Below are 15352 nucleotides of genomic sequence, written 5' to 3' on the forward strand. Positions count from 1 at the left end.
AGTCTTTACTTACTTACTGAACAACCATCCGCTAATACCACACTGGATATGAATTCTCTGTACTAATCACAGTAACTCTCACTTGTACACAGGTAAAGCTCTTGAAATAAGAGAAAGCACAGAGTGAAGCTCCCCTTCAGTAGCTGCAGAACCCAGATGGGACACCTTTGCTGTCGCTGCTATTGGAGCTGCTTGAACTTGGACATCCAGATGCAATTGCAGTTGTGATTACCATCATGATTAAACTAGCAAGATTATTTTATCACCTAGCAGACAAAGGTCTGCTCAGCTATCACCATGCCTGTAACATATCTGTACTCGTAGAGCACTTTAAATTCCTGAACAGTTGAAAAAAAGCCATTGTAGACCCCCAAAAAATAGCTTGGAAAAAAACAAACTCTGGGTGCTATTCCTGACCCCTACACTGATCTACTGAGTAACTTTCAGCAGGTCACTTATCTCCCTCAGTTCAACTTAGGGTGGACATTTACATTTACTTTATCCTATTTAAAACAAACAAACAAACAAATCTGCCATCCACAGATGTCAAGTACAAGGGGAAAACTATCATTTACTACTGCTAAAACAAGACAGTTTGGATAAGAGACAGTTTATTCAAAATACACTGCAAGGGCTTTTTTCTCAAGTTTTATATCTATGTCCTTGCCCCCAGCTACCTCTCCTTTTAAGGAAATAAAGTTATGTTACAGATGAATGCCTACAGCAGTTAATAGCTGCTGATTCATGTTATGCTGACAAGGAATGAACAAGCATTTTAGTGTTCATGTTTATTGCTTCTCCATCTTTAGTTCAAAAAGACTTTAAAAGAAAAAAGTGACTTAAAACAGGCAAAAAGTAAGCTTTGCTTCATAAGAACAATGCTTTATCATCTAAAAAAAAGTATGTCTCATTTTTGGATGATTAGCATATTCATAATTAAAATTCTAAATTGTATTATTTATTAGTCTAAACACCTGGATGATGTTCTTCACAGCTTAATTACATAAATGAGCTTTTTAAAAATTACTAGGTTGTATTTCTGCAACGTAATTCTTACCACAGCATTTCGACTGCTGTCAAGTCACAAGTGAGAATTAAAAAGAATCACGGGAAGTCTGGCAAGTTTTAAGTCTGCACTGGGAGTCTTAATTTGTTTTCCAGATTTTAAGCCTGAATATTCACTCTTTTAATATTTGCAAGCTACATGAGAATTCGGCAGGGGGAGGATTGACACTGTGTAATCATTGAAATCTTCCACGGAGCAGAGCTTTGAAGAATTTCCCTCAGAAGATGACATAAAGCAGTCCATACCAAAGCCAGAAAAAAACATTACTACTTTGCAGTTTAACATTATTTTACACAACACTAATTGTTTACTTTTTGGATCAGGGATAAAAATCATATTGTGGGATTTGGTTTGTTTCAGTGCTAAAAAATGAAATGGGACTGAAGGGATTTCAAAGACTCCTTTGCAGCAAAATCTCACCACTTATAATCCTTCAATTCTGCTGGTATTTAAACAGAGTTACTCTGGGAAGATAACAACAATTGCACAGACTTCCTAAAGGCATGGATAACCTAAAGAAAAAAAATAAAAATCAAAACACCCAATGACAAAAAAAACACCACAAACACAACACCCCAAAAATACCAGTAGAAATTGTGGGGTTTTTTGGGGGTTTTTGGTTTTGTTTTTTTTTTAAATAAGAACGAGGTTAGATAATAAAATATTCGCTTATGATAAGGGGTAAACTGACATAATGTAAAGCATGCACAACTAACATCTACTGTCAACTCTTGCCTTTACTTAAAGGACAAATACCTTTGCATTTACAGCTACATATTCTACTCCTTGCCACAATTAAACAAAGCACATGAATTATTTTAATGACTGTCAGAATCCATTCGCAAGTATGTATGTCAAAATATTTATAATGAATACTAAATTAACCATCTCTGGTTCTAATGTATCTTACTCTAACTTAGAAGGACACAAGAACCTGAAAGAGCCGAGAAGCAAATATATTGGCAAGTCAAAGAAAATACTTTTTGGAAATTATCTTCATAATCTTGTTTCTGGTATTAGCTTTTTAAGTCCGATTTGTTTCCACAACTGTTCTTCACAGTATGTGAAACTGAAAGAAAATTCTACGGATATTTTAGACATAAATCAGAACGAACTTCAGAAGCATTTCTATGAAAACAGAAAGGCATCGGTTCATCAGAATTGGCAATATTTATACAATAAGGAAAAAAAAGATGCAGAAGACCAGACTTCAAGTGATAATTCTAGTAAAGACCTCCACCAAAGCACAAAAAACTGTGTTTCAGTTTTCCCATCAGGAAACTGTAGATCATTTCCTCTCTGATATATGATGTTAAAAGACACGGCCTTACCAGCTGAGATGTAAGTAAGTGTTTTTCAGACAGAAAATACTGACCTTAAAAGAAGTGTAAACAGGGATAGCAAACGCTACCTATTTACTTATCAAAGTATTAGTCAATGGGCCAATACTGGAATCCAAACAAACACCTGCAAACATTATCTTGACAGTTCAAATGAAGTCATTCACAAACAAATTATCTCGACATTATTCTGAAGACTAACTGAATATTCTTTAAGATGCAGGCTCTCATTTAAAGGCATTTTGACTGACTGATACCCTAGGCTACCTCTTCCGCTCTCCAATGTATGGCTAATGATTAAACTGAATTTATTTGTATTTCACCAATGCTTCTAAAGTCAATCTGCCCTTCATAGCGCACTTCCCCCTCCTTTCTAAAGCTTCAGTAGCTGACCAGTCAGTTGAGCCTTACTCTGACCTGCTAACTCACATTTATACAAAATACTAGGGTTTCACTTTGTATTACTTAACAAGAACAAAACTTCCCTCCAGCCTGAAAAAGACCTTAACTGAAAAATACAGCATACTGCTGGAGATGGAGTTACTTTTGTGATACAGCCTATGATTTGTTATAGCAAAGTGAGCCTTTCTATTACTTTTGTTTCCCCTCCACACCACTAACCTGTGAACTGGAGGTGGTGGGTAGCGAAAGCTGCAGGTGGGTCCTCATACATTATCCGCAGTGTTGTCATACTAGGCTGAATTCATACAACTTAGCGGTTGTTTCAGCAGTTATTTTTTGCCCACTTAAGGTTTTGTTCCTAGCCACATTTGCATCAACTAACACGGTACCTATGGTTTAACTAAGGATTGCATATAAACAGGACTTATGCCATAAATACCACAAAGGGTTTTTTCTACCCCTAAAACCTTCCCCATGAAACTTTTGGTGGTCGAATTCTAAGGGACAACTAAAATACCAGCACTCAGACACAAACATGAATCCTTTGACGGACCTACCACTCCTGCCCCTCACCCCAGCATGCCCAGTGCAGGGAAAAAGACATCTCTACAATTAAAAGGAATTCCATGAACAATCTGTATAATCACCTCATCTTATAAAACTGGGAAGGTGATGGCGAGGGGGTGTTGTCGGAATGACATGACAAGGAGACTTGTTGAGCTGTTTCCCTAAAACATAGGGCAAAGTTATCTGGGACTCACACAACTCACGTATAAAATCATCTCTATTCTACGCCCAATGAGAGTGCCACCTAATCCAAATGATCAGGTAAAGAGTATGTTTTTTAATACTAGACAATTTGTATATTAACACAAAATTATTACTGCTTCTTAGCATAAGGATTTTAGAATCTATTAAAAGCAAATAAATACTTAGCACACCAAGATCTTCCACATCTTGGGAAGCAAACTTCCCAAACATCCCACTTACTGTGCTTCACAAGATGGACATGGACAACAAAAGTAGGTTGTTTTTAGACTAAATTAAACTGGAAAATGTACTCTGAAAGTATATCTAAAGTCAAAATACTAAGGGATTCAGTAGTTAGCTTGAAGGAAGCCCTTCTGAAAAGCATAGTGTGGATATTCTGTTTCTAGCAACAACTGTTTCTCTGCAAATCTGCCATTTTTGGGCCTCACTGCTTGCTAACATACACACAGATTTACTCCCATGTGTTAGGGCATCCAAGAGTAATTATGCCATTTAAGTCACCTTTAGAGTTAAACTCATAAACCACAAAATAAAATTTGGAATGTCTTAGTTGCTTTAATTTGGACTCACCATGTTTGACAGTAATATACTCTTTCCTTTTCTCTTCAATTTGGCACAATATGTGAGATTAAAGAACCAACTCTCTTAGTAGAGTACTCAGAGTGCTGTGTAACCTTAATTTACAGTTTTTCTGGATTGCAATTATTCCATTACTGCAGTCACATATGTTTTTCCCACACTGAAAGTGCCTTCCTGAAGCGCCTCAGATTAACATCTGTCAAAAGTTACTGCATGATGAAACTGTATATACAGTTATCTTCACTCTACCTTTACTGCTAGAACATTTGCTTTTTCCTTTTTTAGTTCAACAAACATTTAGAGGACCCAGATGCATATGAATTTGGGATTACTGTTATATTGCCATACTAAAATGGAGAATGTAAATATAATTCGACAGAAAAGCAGGTGACGATTCTTTTATAATTACTACATTTTCAGCATGCCCCCAAGCATGCCAAGTATCTCGCGGTACAGAACAAGACAGACAGGATTTGGATCTCGTTGTTTACAGTCTAAAATAAACCTTCCCCAGCTCCCACAGAGGGTAACAAACACTAAACACACCAGCTGCACGTTTCACCCAGGCAAAGCGGGGTTACCGCCGGATTTCCAGCAGGGCTCAGCTACCTCTTTCGCACAGGGCCAGGGACCGCGGCGTGGGAGAGTCACGCCTGTGTCACCGGAGCGCACAGGCACCCGCGAAACCCGGGGACGAGACGGTGAGTAACGACAGACTGCCCAGCACCGCGGCGGCGCTGGGGACAGGCCCCGGGGGAAGCGGGGGGCAATACCTGCGGCACGGCACCGAGGAGGGGGAGCCGCCCGCCGCCCGGACCCCAGCGCTGACAGGGGGCCTCCGCCCCCGCCCTGCGCCGGCCTGGCGCCCCCGCGGGACCCGCCGCCCTCGCAGTCCTCGCCCGGGGTCCGACAGCGCCCGCCCCCGCCGCGGCGGGACGGGCCACTACACGGCCGCAGAGCGGGGGGGGAGGAAGGGGCCGGCTGACTCACACCGCCCCTGCGGACGCGCCTCAGCCCCCTCCACACCCCCCCCCCGCCCGAATGGTGCTGCCCCCACCCCACCGCAGCCTCTTCAGCCCAACGGGCACCGGACGGGCGGGCGCGCGCGCCCTCTCGCTCGCTGCCGACGGCGGCCGGTTCGGCCTGGCTCACCTCAACGCCTGCCTCCTGCCGCCGCTCGCCCGCGGGCCGGAGGGAAGGGCAGCGCCGCCGCCACCGCCTCGCCCCCTTCCTCCTGCCGCTCCCCCGGGCTCGGCTGCTCCTGGCACAGGCTGCGGCCCGACTGCGGCGCGAGCGGTCAGGTGACTCCCAACAACATTACCCGCCCGCCGCCCCTGCCCCCCCGCCCCCTTCCCCTCGCGCACACACCCCGCCCGCTGATTGGACGCGGCGCTCCCCGCCGACGCGCAGCCGCCCACACCGCTGCGCAGTGCGCGTGCGCGCCGCCGCCGGCGCCGCTCCCCGGGGCAGCGCTGGGCCCTGCCGCCCGCCTCCGGCACCGCCGGCAGCCTCCCCGCCCGCCGGGGCGGCTGGCTGGGGCGCGGGGCGGCCCCTTCGCCGCCTCTCTGAGGGGAAGGGGCTCCGCGGGCGGGAAGCCGTAGGTGCCCCCCGAGGGCAGCCGCTGCTGGCCCCGCAGCCAGGCGGTCGTCGCCTCGTGTGGTGTCGGAGGGGGGGACGTGACAGGGCGGACGGGCTTCTTGTGTTTTGCTGGTGTAAAACTCTTACTCTTTAGAAATGCAGTGCGAGGCCTGTGCTGGGAAGTGCCACCGATTGACAGGCTTGACCAGTAACGTGATTAGCGACACTTTTGTGGCAGGAAATGTTAAACTAGCGTTTTGTAAAGCTACCATCGCAAGGGAGCTTTTGCTGGTAGAACTCGGTGACTTGCTGAGCTTATGTGGTGTGGTCTGAGATGCTTTCTGGGAGCTCAGGCTGTGTTGATGTGAGGGTGACTTGCTGGAAGCGTCCTGCTGACAGACCTCGTCCTTGTCTGGGTCTGATTTGTCAGCCAGCTATCGAGCTCCGTGCTGCGCTATGTAAGAGGAGATAAGATGTCAAGTAAGGCAAAAAAATACTGCGGAGCGAGTTGTGGTGAAGAGATAGCCTTCAGCTAGCAACAGACACACCAGTGCTAGAACTGAAGATGGGGTGGTGTTACTGTTGAGCTAGTATCCCTATTGAAAGGCAGACGAGGGTGTCCAGTGCTATGTCTATATAGCTTGCATACTGTTTTCAGGTCCCAACAAGTATTTCTGTGTGATGCCATCTACGTGTACAAATTCAGTCTCAGATAGCTAAGAGGATGGCTTAGAAACCGCTGCTGTGTGTTACCCCATCCAGGACCAGAGAATTTTCAGTTCTTCTAGGCTCTGGCAGGTAATTAGTCTCTCCGAAGCAACTCAGAGTAGCAGTAAGGTCTTTCCCTCTGCTAAAAATAGCCAGAGGGCAGCTTGTTCTCCCCAGTATCATCTTGAAGGCAATGCAAAGGGAAACTGATTGAAAGATGGAAAAAACCATCTCCTCTTCTGTATATTAAAAGGGAAAATATTCTCTGTTGGCCAGATCAGAGGCAGGTAACTTCCATGTACCTGTTTATTCAAGGACAGCACTGAAGGCAGCCTCTTTCCAGAAGCTGCATATCCTGAATAAAACATTAATGATGGCAAAAGATGCACTGCCAAGAATACTAATGGGAATTTCATTGTTATGAAATTTTAAGAAGGTTTAACAATTTTGTTTACGTTTGAATTATAAAATAAAGCAGGTAAGAAACATACAATCTGTCTTGCACTGTATTTAAGTGTCACGTAACTTTCTCGAGCTGTTTTTACAGTAGACAAAACTACTGAACTAAACAAACTAAACTTCATTTTAGCCTCCCTGAGAATTTTTGGAGAAGGTATGAGCAAGATCTTACTGGTGGTATTTAGGTGATAGATAGGTGTGTTTAGAAGGGGGGGGAGTTGCCCTTGTGTTTGTGTGTAATGACTGACCTTGCATAATTCAAAAACAGATGAAACCATGGGGAAAAATGCTTATGTTTGAAAAGCATGGAGTGTCATTCTTAAAACCATACTTTTATATATTACTTTACTCCTACATGTATTAATACTTTTTTCTACGGAGTTACTTCCATTACAATGGTAATGCTAATGAAGTTCTTCTTTTATTTACTTTCAGTGGCAAGCCAGTTAGAAATTACACAGGTAGGAGGTCTGAGGGATCTAGAACTGATTCCACCCCCGCCCAGTGAACCAAACAGTTTCATTTTCACAGCAAACTAGAAAGGAACTTTTCAATAGCTTTCTTCAAAAGTCATTATACCAGATTAAAACTGATAACAGACAGGAAATCCCTGCTGCTTTATTGATTTGTTTGCTAGCTGAAAAGAGGGTTCTGAATGGGATTTTTTTTTTTAAGCGGGGAGTGGCTGCATTTCACAGACAGGTTTCACTTTTCTTTGGATCATTTCTAAGTCCTTTAGTCTTAGTTTTGCAAGGTGCATTTTTTTAGTATTTCTTTGTCTCCATTTCTTTAATCGGACATCTTCATTAGCACCCAAAATAAAAATGACAACCCAAAGAACTGTAAAAGCAGATGTGCAACCATACCCCAAGTAGCAGTTCCAGATTCCTTACTCAAGGCTTCCCGGTTGCCCCAGGCTCAGAATTCATAGTACTTACTTTGAAAGTTGTGCACGCAGATGGAAAAGTCTGAGAAATAAAAGCTGTGTTTTCCTCCAAAGGCAACATTCAAGATAGATAGATGTTAACCCCTTGTATAGATTTGCACCAGGGGAAAGTCAAGTCTGTCTTTGTTACACCTGCTGTAGGCCTGGCACATAAACTGTAGCCACCTTCCAAAGCAACACACCTTTCATTTTACTTTTACATGTGCCTGGATTCTTAGAGTCTTTATTGTGGGCTAATACAGCTGAGTAACCGTTGTCTTTTGTAACTGACAATCATACAAAATAAATAAAAGCAACATCAATAACGTAAACAATCTACTGTGTTGGCAGTACCTGAGATTAGTCAAGCAATGCTTTCTCTGAAAGGCCTGCAGCAAACGGGATGATATGCCCGTATGATCATCCATGCTAACAGCCGGGATGAAAATGTTGCACCTACGCCACGCTGGAGCTAATGAAGTAAAGGAAGTATCAAATCAAAAGAGGTGCTGAAGGAGTATGAAGAACAACAGCGGTGTAAAGGATGGGACCAGGCAAGGAATGGAAGATTCAAAAATAATTGCTGAATTAAGAGGGAATCTGGATGTTCAGTGACTAACTTAGAAACGCATACACTTGTGGTCTTTGCTTGTTCATTTTACACGCTGATCATCTTGTGAACGTTCTCTGAAGGAGGTATGATGCCTTTGAGGTGAGAAGAATGCCCCACCAGGAGGAAGGATAGCCTCTCCATGCCCCTTTTTTCCTTGGGAATCCTCTGACAAATCTGTTCACGTGTGTTTCTGCTAAAGGAACAAGTTCTATCCAGTACTTTGTAAATCAAAATAAGCCCTCTGACAGTTCTCTTCATATGTAACACAACTGTTATTCCTATGTTTATACAACTCCCATATTTTAATTAAGCAAGAAATTATTGGTGGCCTCAATTTGCTAAATACAGCTATATTATAAAATGAGCATCTGAGATGTTTTTAATCTCACATTCAGCAAAATCGCACATCGTGGAGGGAGGGTGTGGTTCTCTCTGCCATTCATATGAAGAGTGTATTGAACAAAACTCTGAGGCTTTCAGTTTTGACAGAGGCTAATACAGATTTTCCTTCAACGACTGTTCAATAACTGCCTTTCGCCTCGTTAAGAAGGCAACATTTAATTATTTTTAGTTATTAGTTGGTCAATATATTCCCCCGTACAACCAGAGTTTCATTACAAAATTACATAAGCAATTGGTTGGCAAATAAATTTAAGGACAGCTATTTGATAATGGTATCCGAATAGTACCTTTTTGCTTGAGATTCGGGTACTACCAGTTCTTAATGTATTCTGAATCTAAGTTTCTACAGTTGCTCTTTATGTTTTCTGTGACTTGTAGTTCTCATGTTCTTACACATGTTGGTAATTCCCAATCCGCTAGTACTCAGATATGAAGAAAGCAGCTTTAAGACAACTTTTAGATGGTAAAAATTGCGTTGCAGAAATGCAGGATGTTCTCAATGTTTAAGCATAAGCAGAAAACTTAAAATACCTACACCTAGATGAAGAGGTTTTGGGGTTTTTTTCCTGGTCTTACACTTAATATTTTTGTGGGGAAGAGAGGGGAACAGAAAAGAGAAGAAATAAAACAAAACAAAAAGAAATAAATCAAAAGAAAAGGACCTCTTACTTTGGGTACCAAATCTTAGACTGCTCCCACCAAGAAGGGATCTTCGTCTCTTGTTTTCTGTCCTAGGGATGATGCAATGCTGACTTCCCACACAATAGGGAATGAAATTGTGGCGTAATAGCTTCTTCTCACTCATAGTTGGACTGAAGAACCAAGTAAGTACTTTCCTCATTGAAATTAGACACAACTGGAGAGAGGAAAAGTAAAAAACTAGTCCATTTTTTCCTAAAAAGGAGAAGTAAAACCAGCAAAAAGGAGATCTGGGAGCTAAGCTGAAAAACAAGGAAGTACGTCTTCCTGCAGATGAATAATGAATGTTTTAAAGATAAAACAATATAAAAAACTGAGATGATAAATGCTCACAGAATTAGTGAGCGTGATAACAAATAATAACAATATAATTAGAAGAAAACAAAGAAAAATGTCCCTTTTTTTTGCAATAGATTTTTTTTTTCTGATACATTGACAACACTAATGGGATTTTAATTCCCATGATATCAAATGCTGTTTTTTTCCCTAAGCAGCCTGGCTATACCTGTCTCTTTACTAGTGTTTTTTACTGCTTCTGGCACACCAGATGCACCAGATGCACCTAGCACTAGTTTGTGGCTCAATTTCACTGAGCCCTGGCTAACCTATGGATGGGTAAAGGCCCAGATAGATGAAAGCGGTCTTATCTCTGGAGGTTAGTTGTGTTGACTACAGGGCACAGCCTAAAATAAGGAACATTTAGGCCATCTTTAATACTGTGTGTGATCTTTTCTGCCCTTGCCCTCTCTTCCTATGCTGAAGCTGGTTTCATACCATAGAAACTTGGCTAATAAATTCTCCAGAAGTAAATTGCAACATATCCCAACGCTAAAGGTGAGATTCATCTCACCTATCTTTATCCATCTAAAATTTAACTGTCTAGTCTAAGCTACTTATCTAGGCTTCTGTGCAGTCAATGGAACTAGATAGGCATCTCCACGGGGTAATTCTTCCCTTCCTATGGTAGGTGTCTGAGACAGGTGTGATGAAACTCCTTTTGGGGATGCCTGCCTCACACCTTTGTCTGTGGCGGGAAGGTGGATAACTGGGCTAGGCTAGAGGCATAGCTCTCAGAGGACTACGCATTAATTGAACCTGTGCCCCCATACTTCTGCAGGATGCTGGGATCAGTATCCTCTAGAGCAAGTGTTGTGGAGTCATTGAGAAAAATAGGTGCTAAAAGACCCATCTTCCTTTCATCATGAAATGTCCAGTCTTTTTCTGGCTGAGCGGGATGCTTACCTCAGTGTCAGAAGAGGGTTTCTGTCTTTGGTGCCTTACCTACACTGTACCGGACTGATTAGACATACATAACGAATCCAGCATTTCTGGTCGTAAGCCAAACAAGTGTACAGATCACTGCAGTAAATCAGGTGTAATAGACATGCTGCTGTCCTAGACACCTACCAGGTTTACACACAGAGATTCAATGCACTGCATAAATGAAGTATGTCCAATGCTTTCCTGGCAGCACTGGCCCTGGTGTTGTAAGCAGTAAATTACATTCATGCATGTGCAGCGATTCCAGTATTTCCCAGGAGCCGCAGATTTTCTGTGCGTACGTACAGCAGCTGTGTTGCACATCTGCAAGATATGCATGCGGTGATAGCAGATGGAGTGGGAAAAGATCCCAACTGGGACTGGTCTGGTCTCTCTGGAACAACTAATTGAGCTCGTGGCCTGCTGGTGTACTCCTGCGCTTGTCGACACCACGAGCTGTGTCAGGAGTCACCTGGTGGAAACTACAACCCTGGCTTCATAGGGCAGAGGCTGAAGCCCCCGTTGTACGCACATCCACATCAAATATGAATTCTGTAGGCGTCATATAGAAGACTAGTCCATTTACACTCCAGTAAGTGAAAACCAAACCACTCCCTCCTGTGAACTTGCAAACACAAAAGCTGTTTTTTAATCTACACTTAGATAACATTTTCTAACTGTAACTCGAGCTATCAAGGAGCTACTATGGTATGTGAAATATCTAAGTGACTGAAACCTCAGGGCTATGTCAATATGTACAAGCTGAAAATCTGACTCTTATTTTAAAATGGTTTTTGAAGTCTTTAAATACATTCTTTTGGGATTTATTTCCATACTGTCTTTTGCTCTATGTGTGTGGCACTGTTCTAATTCTTAGGAACACACATGCTTATTTTTCATGGTTTCTTGCTTACAAAAAAGTCTTTTGTTCATTCTGGGAAAGCATACTGTTAATCACAGGAAAATATTTTTAAATTCCCTGTTTATAAAAAAAGAGAAAAAATGCTTTTCATCTAGAAGTAAATCCTATTCTAGTAAACTGTCTTTTAAAATGCAATTTTAAAAGTGATTATCTTAAATCTAAAGCTAATTTGGTCCAAATTCTCATCAAAGCTTCTTAAAATGAAAATTGGCTTCTCAGTTGAAACTGATTGGTTTTTTTTCAGATATTATTTTTAAAAACAGCAACCTTTAATTAAACAGTAATATTTCAATGGGAAAAAAACAGACTTTTTTTTTTTCTTGGAAAGAATGAGATTTTTGTTTTGATTCTGTGAGAAGGGTTATAAACCGTGTGTAAACAATGGCAAAAAGGTGGGAAACAGATTTAAAACTGTCTAGCTGTGGAAAATAAGAGGTCTGCTTAGACAAGCTGAGGGAAAGGTATGAAAAGACCAAAGAATAAGAACTGCAGCAGGACAGCTAAAAAAGCCCCATCTGGGTACTTAGCTTGAAAGAGGAAAACAATTGATTTATTCATGAAAAATTTGCTTTCCTGGAAACCTGGAGTAAAACTGGTAATGGCTGTAATTTTGTCAGACAGCAATGCCTGATGTGAGGGATCTGGGAAAAGACCAGAAATACTCAAGAGGTGAGGTGAAATTACTGCAGCCAGACTGTCCAGACCAGGCATTATCACACAGTGGCTCTTTTGAAGCCTGGGAGGAAACCTCAGACTATGTGGGAAAGCCAGTGTATGTCATCCGGGGCTCGATGAGTGTTTTAGTCTCAAGTAATGCTGCAGGATCGCAGCTGTGGGGCCTTTAGATGAATTAGCTCCCTGCAGCAGAAAAACCACTAAGCATGAAACCAGCAGAAGCTTAGCTTTCAGCCAGATGCAGATCTGCAAGCAGATTCATGGAAGCACCGAGGTTTTGGGAAGATGGAGGGAGAGCTGGTGAAACACTTCATGCTTGGGGGGCTGAGGATGTGCATTCCCAGGACCACAAACTAAATGCATAGCAGCCCCCCACCGTTTCCGTATGCCCTTCCCCTATGAAAGGGTCATGCTGGGGAAGAAAGTCATCTCTTCAGAAAACAGCCTTTGCGGTACTAGGGAAAGAAGAGCCCATCTGTTTTCTTTAATTTATAATCTAGTCTATTGACAGTCTCCTGAATGAGCAACTTGGGATGGCCCCTCTGCACGCCCTTAGTTTAGGGTAGGAGCTGGTAGTGCATTATTTCCATGTGTGTCTGGTTTGGGGCTCTTCTTTCACTCTAAACTGCTCTAACTGAGGAGTCTGCTCGTTACTGCTACATTATCAGGGCTATCTGGAGTACTGGTTTGTTGCTCTGTTAGTAAAATGCAAAGCCTCCACTCCCCCAGATGAAAACCCAGGAACGTTCATTATATCCATGGAAGGAGGTACCCTGAGTCTTCTTAAATGACAAAAGTATTTGTGGGTGAGACCCTTGAAAGCAGGAAAGAAGTGGCTTCTCTCTCACACACATGCAGATTCATAAATCTCTGCAATACTTGAAATCTTGAAACTTTGGACCGATTCCCTAAGAACTGTAGTCATACCCCTGAGAGGATAAGGATGTTGAGTCATAGTGAAGAAAGGAAAGAAAAGCTGAATGTTTTTTCTATTACAATCATCACAGAGGTCAGACACAACCAAGACAGACAGATGAACAACAAAAACACTGGTTAAATGATTCAAAAGGCTAGGTTTTCTGGCATTAGACAGAAGCATTTCAAGCACTCTGAAAGAAAATATGGAAATGAATTGTCATTCCAGTATATCTAAGTGTATTTGCCTTTTGAGTCTAATGCCCAAAGAAGGATTAATTTTAAAATGTTTTGGTAGAAAGCTTCTGAAGGACTTTTACACTTAGGCTGTCTGAAGGCTATTGTAAATATACCAGGACCAGAACAGTGAACAATGAAATTGCATTTGCTTTTGCAGATGTCTGACAGTGGCATAAAGAAGAGACAACATATGATTTTTTGCAGCATGGTATAACATAATTATTTTTTAAAGTACCTAATTAAGCTACTCTTTTGTTTAAATAAGTTCTTCTTTACGATCACCCAGCTTGCTTTTGCTACACAGGGTGATTGCAAAAGCAAATGATGTATTTGAAGACCTGGCTAAGATCAGAAAGCATACCAAAATTAGGAAAGAATACCATACACTCAAATGCTTGGCTAGGTTTTAATTTCACAGCATAAGGTTCTTATTGTAACCTACTACGTTTGTATTGATCACACAATGACTTGCTGGGAAGGCAGTTTGACTGTTCGACATATTAATGCTACTGTTACAGCTTTCTGAAAAGGGGATTTATTTTTCTGAGGTTGTACATTTTCCTATTTGTCATAACAGGAAAAATTGATTCAGTGCCTGCTTCTGTTTAGAGCTGCACGTTAAATGCCCCACAACAGAAGCTGTTCGGTTTCTGGGACTCATTATCGAGTTGGAGCCTCAATTGAGAAACCGGAGTGATTACTGGTTTGTTTGTCACTGCGGTGATCCAGCAAGGGGAGGGAGCCAGTCTTCACCCATCTGCTCTGTCTATCTGAATTTCCTCCTGTTCTCAAGCGACTGGCCAGTCAGCTCATCGTGCGCTTGGGTGTGACTGCAAGCCGTGATGAGTCACGGTTTAAGTGCACAACTCATACCGAAAGGAAAATGAGGCCAATTTAAACTCTACTTTTGATTTTATCTCTTGGTTCTGTGAAAGTCACAAAGAGCCCAAAACTGCTACACACAGCAAAAGGTAGCCCAGTGCAAATAAGACACAGAATGAGGTATCACCATCAACATGCAAAAAGAGAGAGAAATATACCTGCAATTCTTTGTACTGGGTCTGACTGGGATGGAGTCTTTTTCTCAAAAACAGAGCATTAGAGGATGCACAAACCAGTGGTCGTCTCTTGTCAGAGGATGAAAGTTGCTGAAAACAGCAAGCTGACAGTTGGAAAGCGCACTTGCAAATCTGGAACTTGTTATAGACATGATGGAACTGATTATGTAGTGTTCCTGATAACTTGGTTCTTTCTTAATTTTTTGTCTTGATGAGGTATTGCCTAGGACACAATAGTCGGACAGTTTCCTACTGTTCTTTCTTTTCCTCTCCCTTCTTTGGACAGCTGATGATCCACACCTGGGGAGATTGGTTCTGCCAGCACTGGAGGAGACTCGCAACCTTTTTTAGAAACCTTTTGGAGTTGGGTTTCTCACAGTGCAAGGCAGGAACTTCTTGAAACCACTTTCAAAGTTTATCTCAGGAACATACTGCTTTTTTTCCCTTTTCCCTTCACAGAACCACAGATTGGTTGAGGTTGGAAAGCACCTCTGGGGGTCATCTGATCCAATCCCCCTGCTCAAGCAGGGCCACCCAGAGCCAGTTGCCCAGGACCATGTCCAGATGGCTTTTTGATATCTCCAAGGACAGAGACTCCACAACCTCCCTGGGCAACCTGTGCCAGTGGTCAGTCACCCTCACAGTGAAAAAGTGTTTGTTGATGTTCAGATGGAGCCTCCTGTATTCCAGTTTGTGCCCATTGCCTGTCACTGGATACCACTGAAAAGAGCCTGTCTCTG

The 15352-nt window shown here is 42.3% G+C and overlaps 1 protein-coding gene across 4 annotated transcripts in view; it reads right to left on the reverse strand.

Annotated features, from left to right (window-relative positions):
* Nucleotides 1–5462, reverse strand: part of BACH1 (BTB domain and CNC homolog 1) — a 33094-nt gene extending 27632 nt beyond the window's left edge. Inside the window, exon 1 of one of the 4 annotated variants that reach the window (XM_082337738.1) lies at nucleotides 5311–5462. The gene's annotated coding sequence lies outside the window, so the exon portion shown is untranslated. Of the gene's footprint in view, nucleotides 1–4704; nucleotides 4730–4767; nucleotides 4896–4931; nucleotides 5039–5310 lie in introns of those variants that run through there. The other 3 variants (XM_082337741.1, XM_082337739.1, XM_082337740.1) reach the window with 3 other exon arrangements.
* Between the last annotated feature and the right edge of the window lie 9890 nt (nucleotides 5463–15352).

Source organism: Platalea leucorodia, assembly GCF_965183815.1.
Source record: "Platalea leucorodia genome assembly, chromosome: 2".
Taxonomy (NCBI): domain Eukaryota; kingdom Metazoa; phylum Chordata; class Aves; order Pelecaniformes; family Threskiornithidae; genus Platalea; species Platalea leucorodia.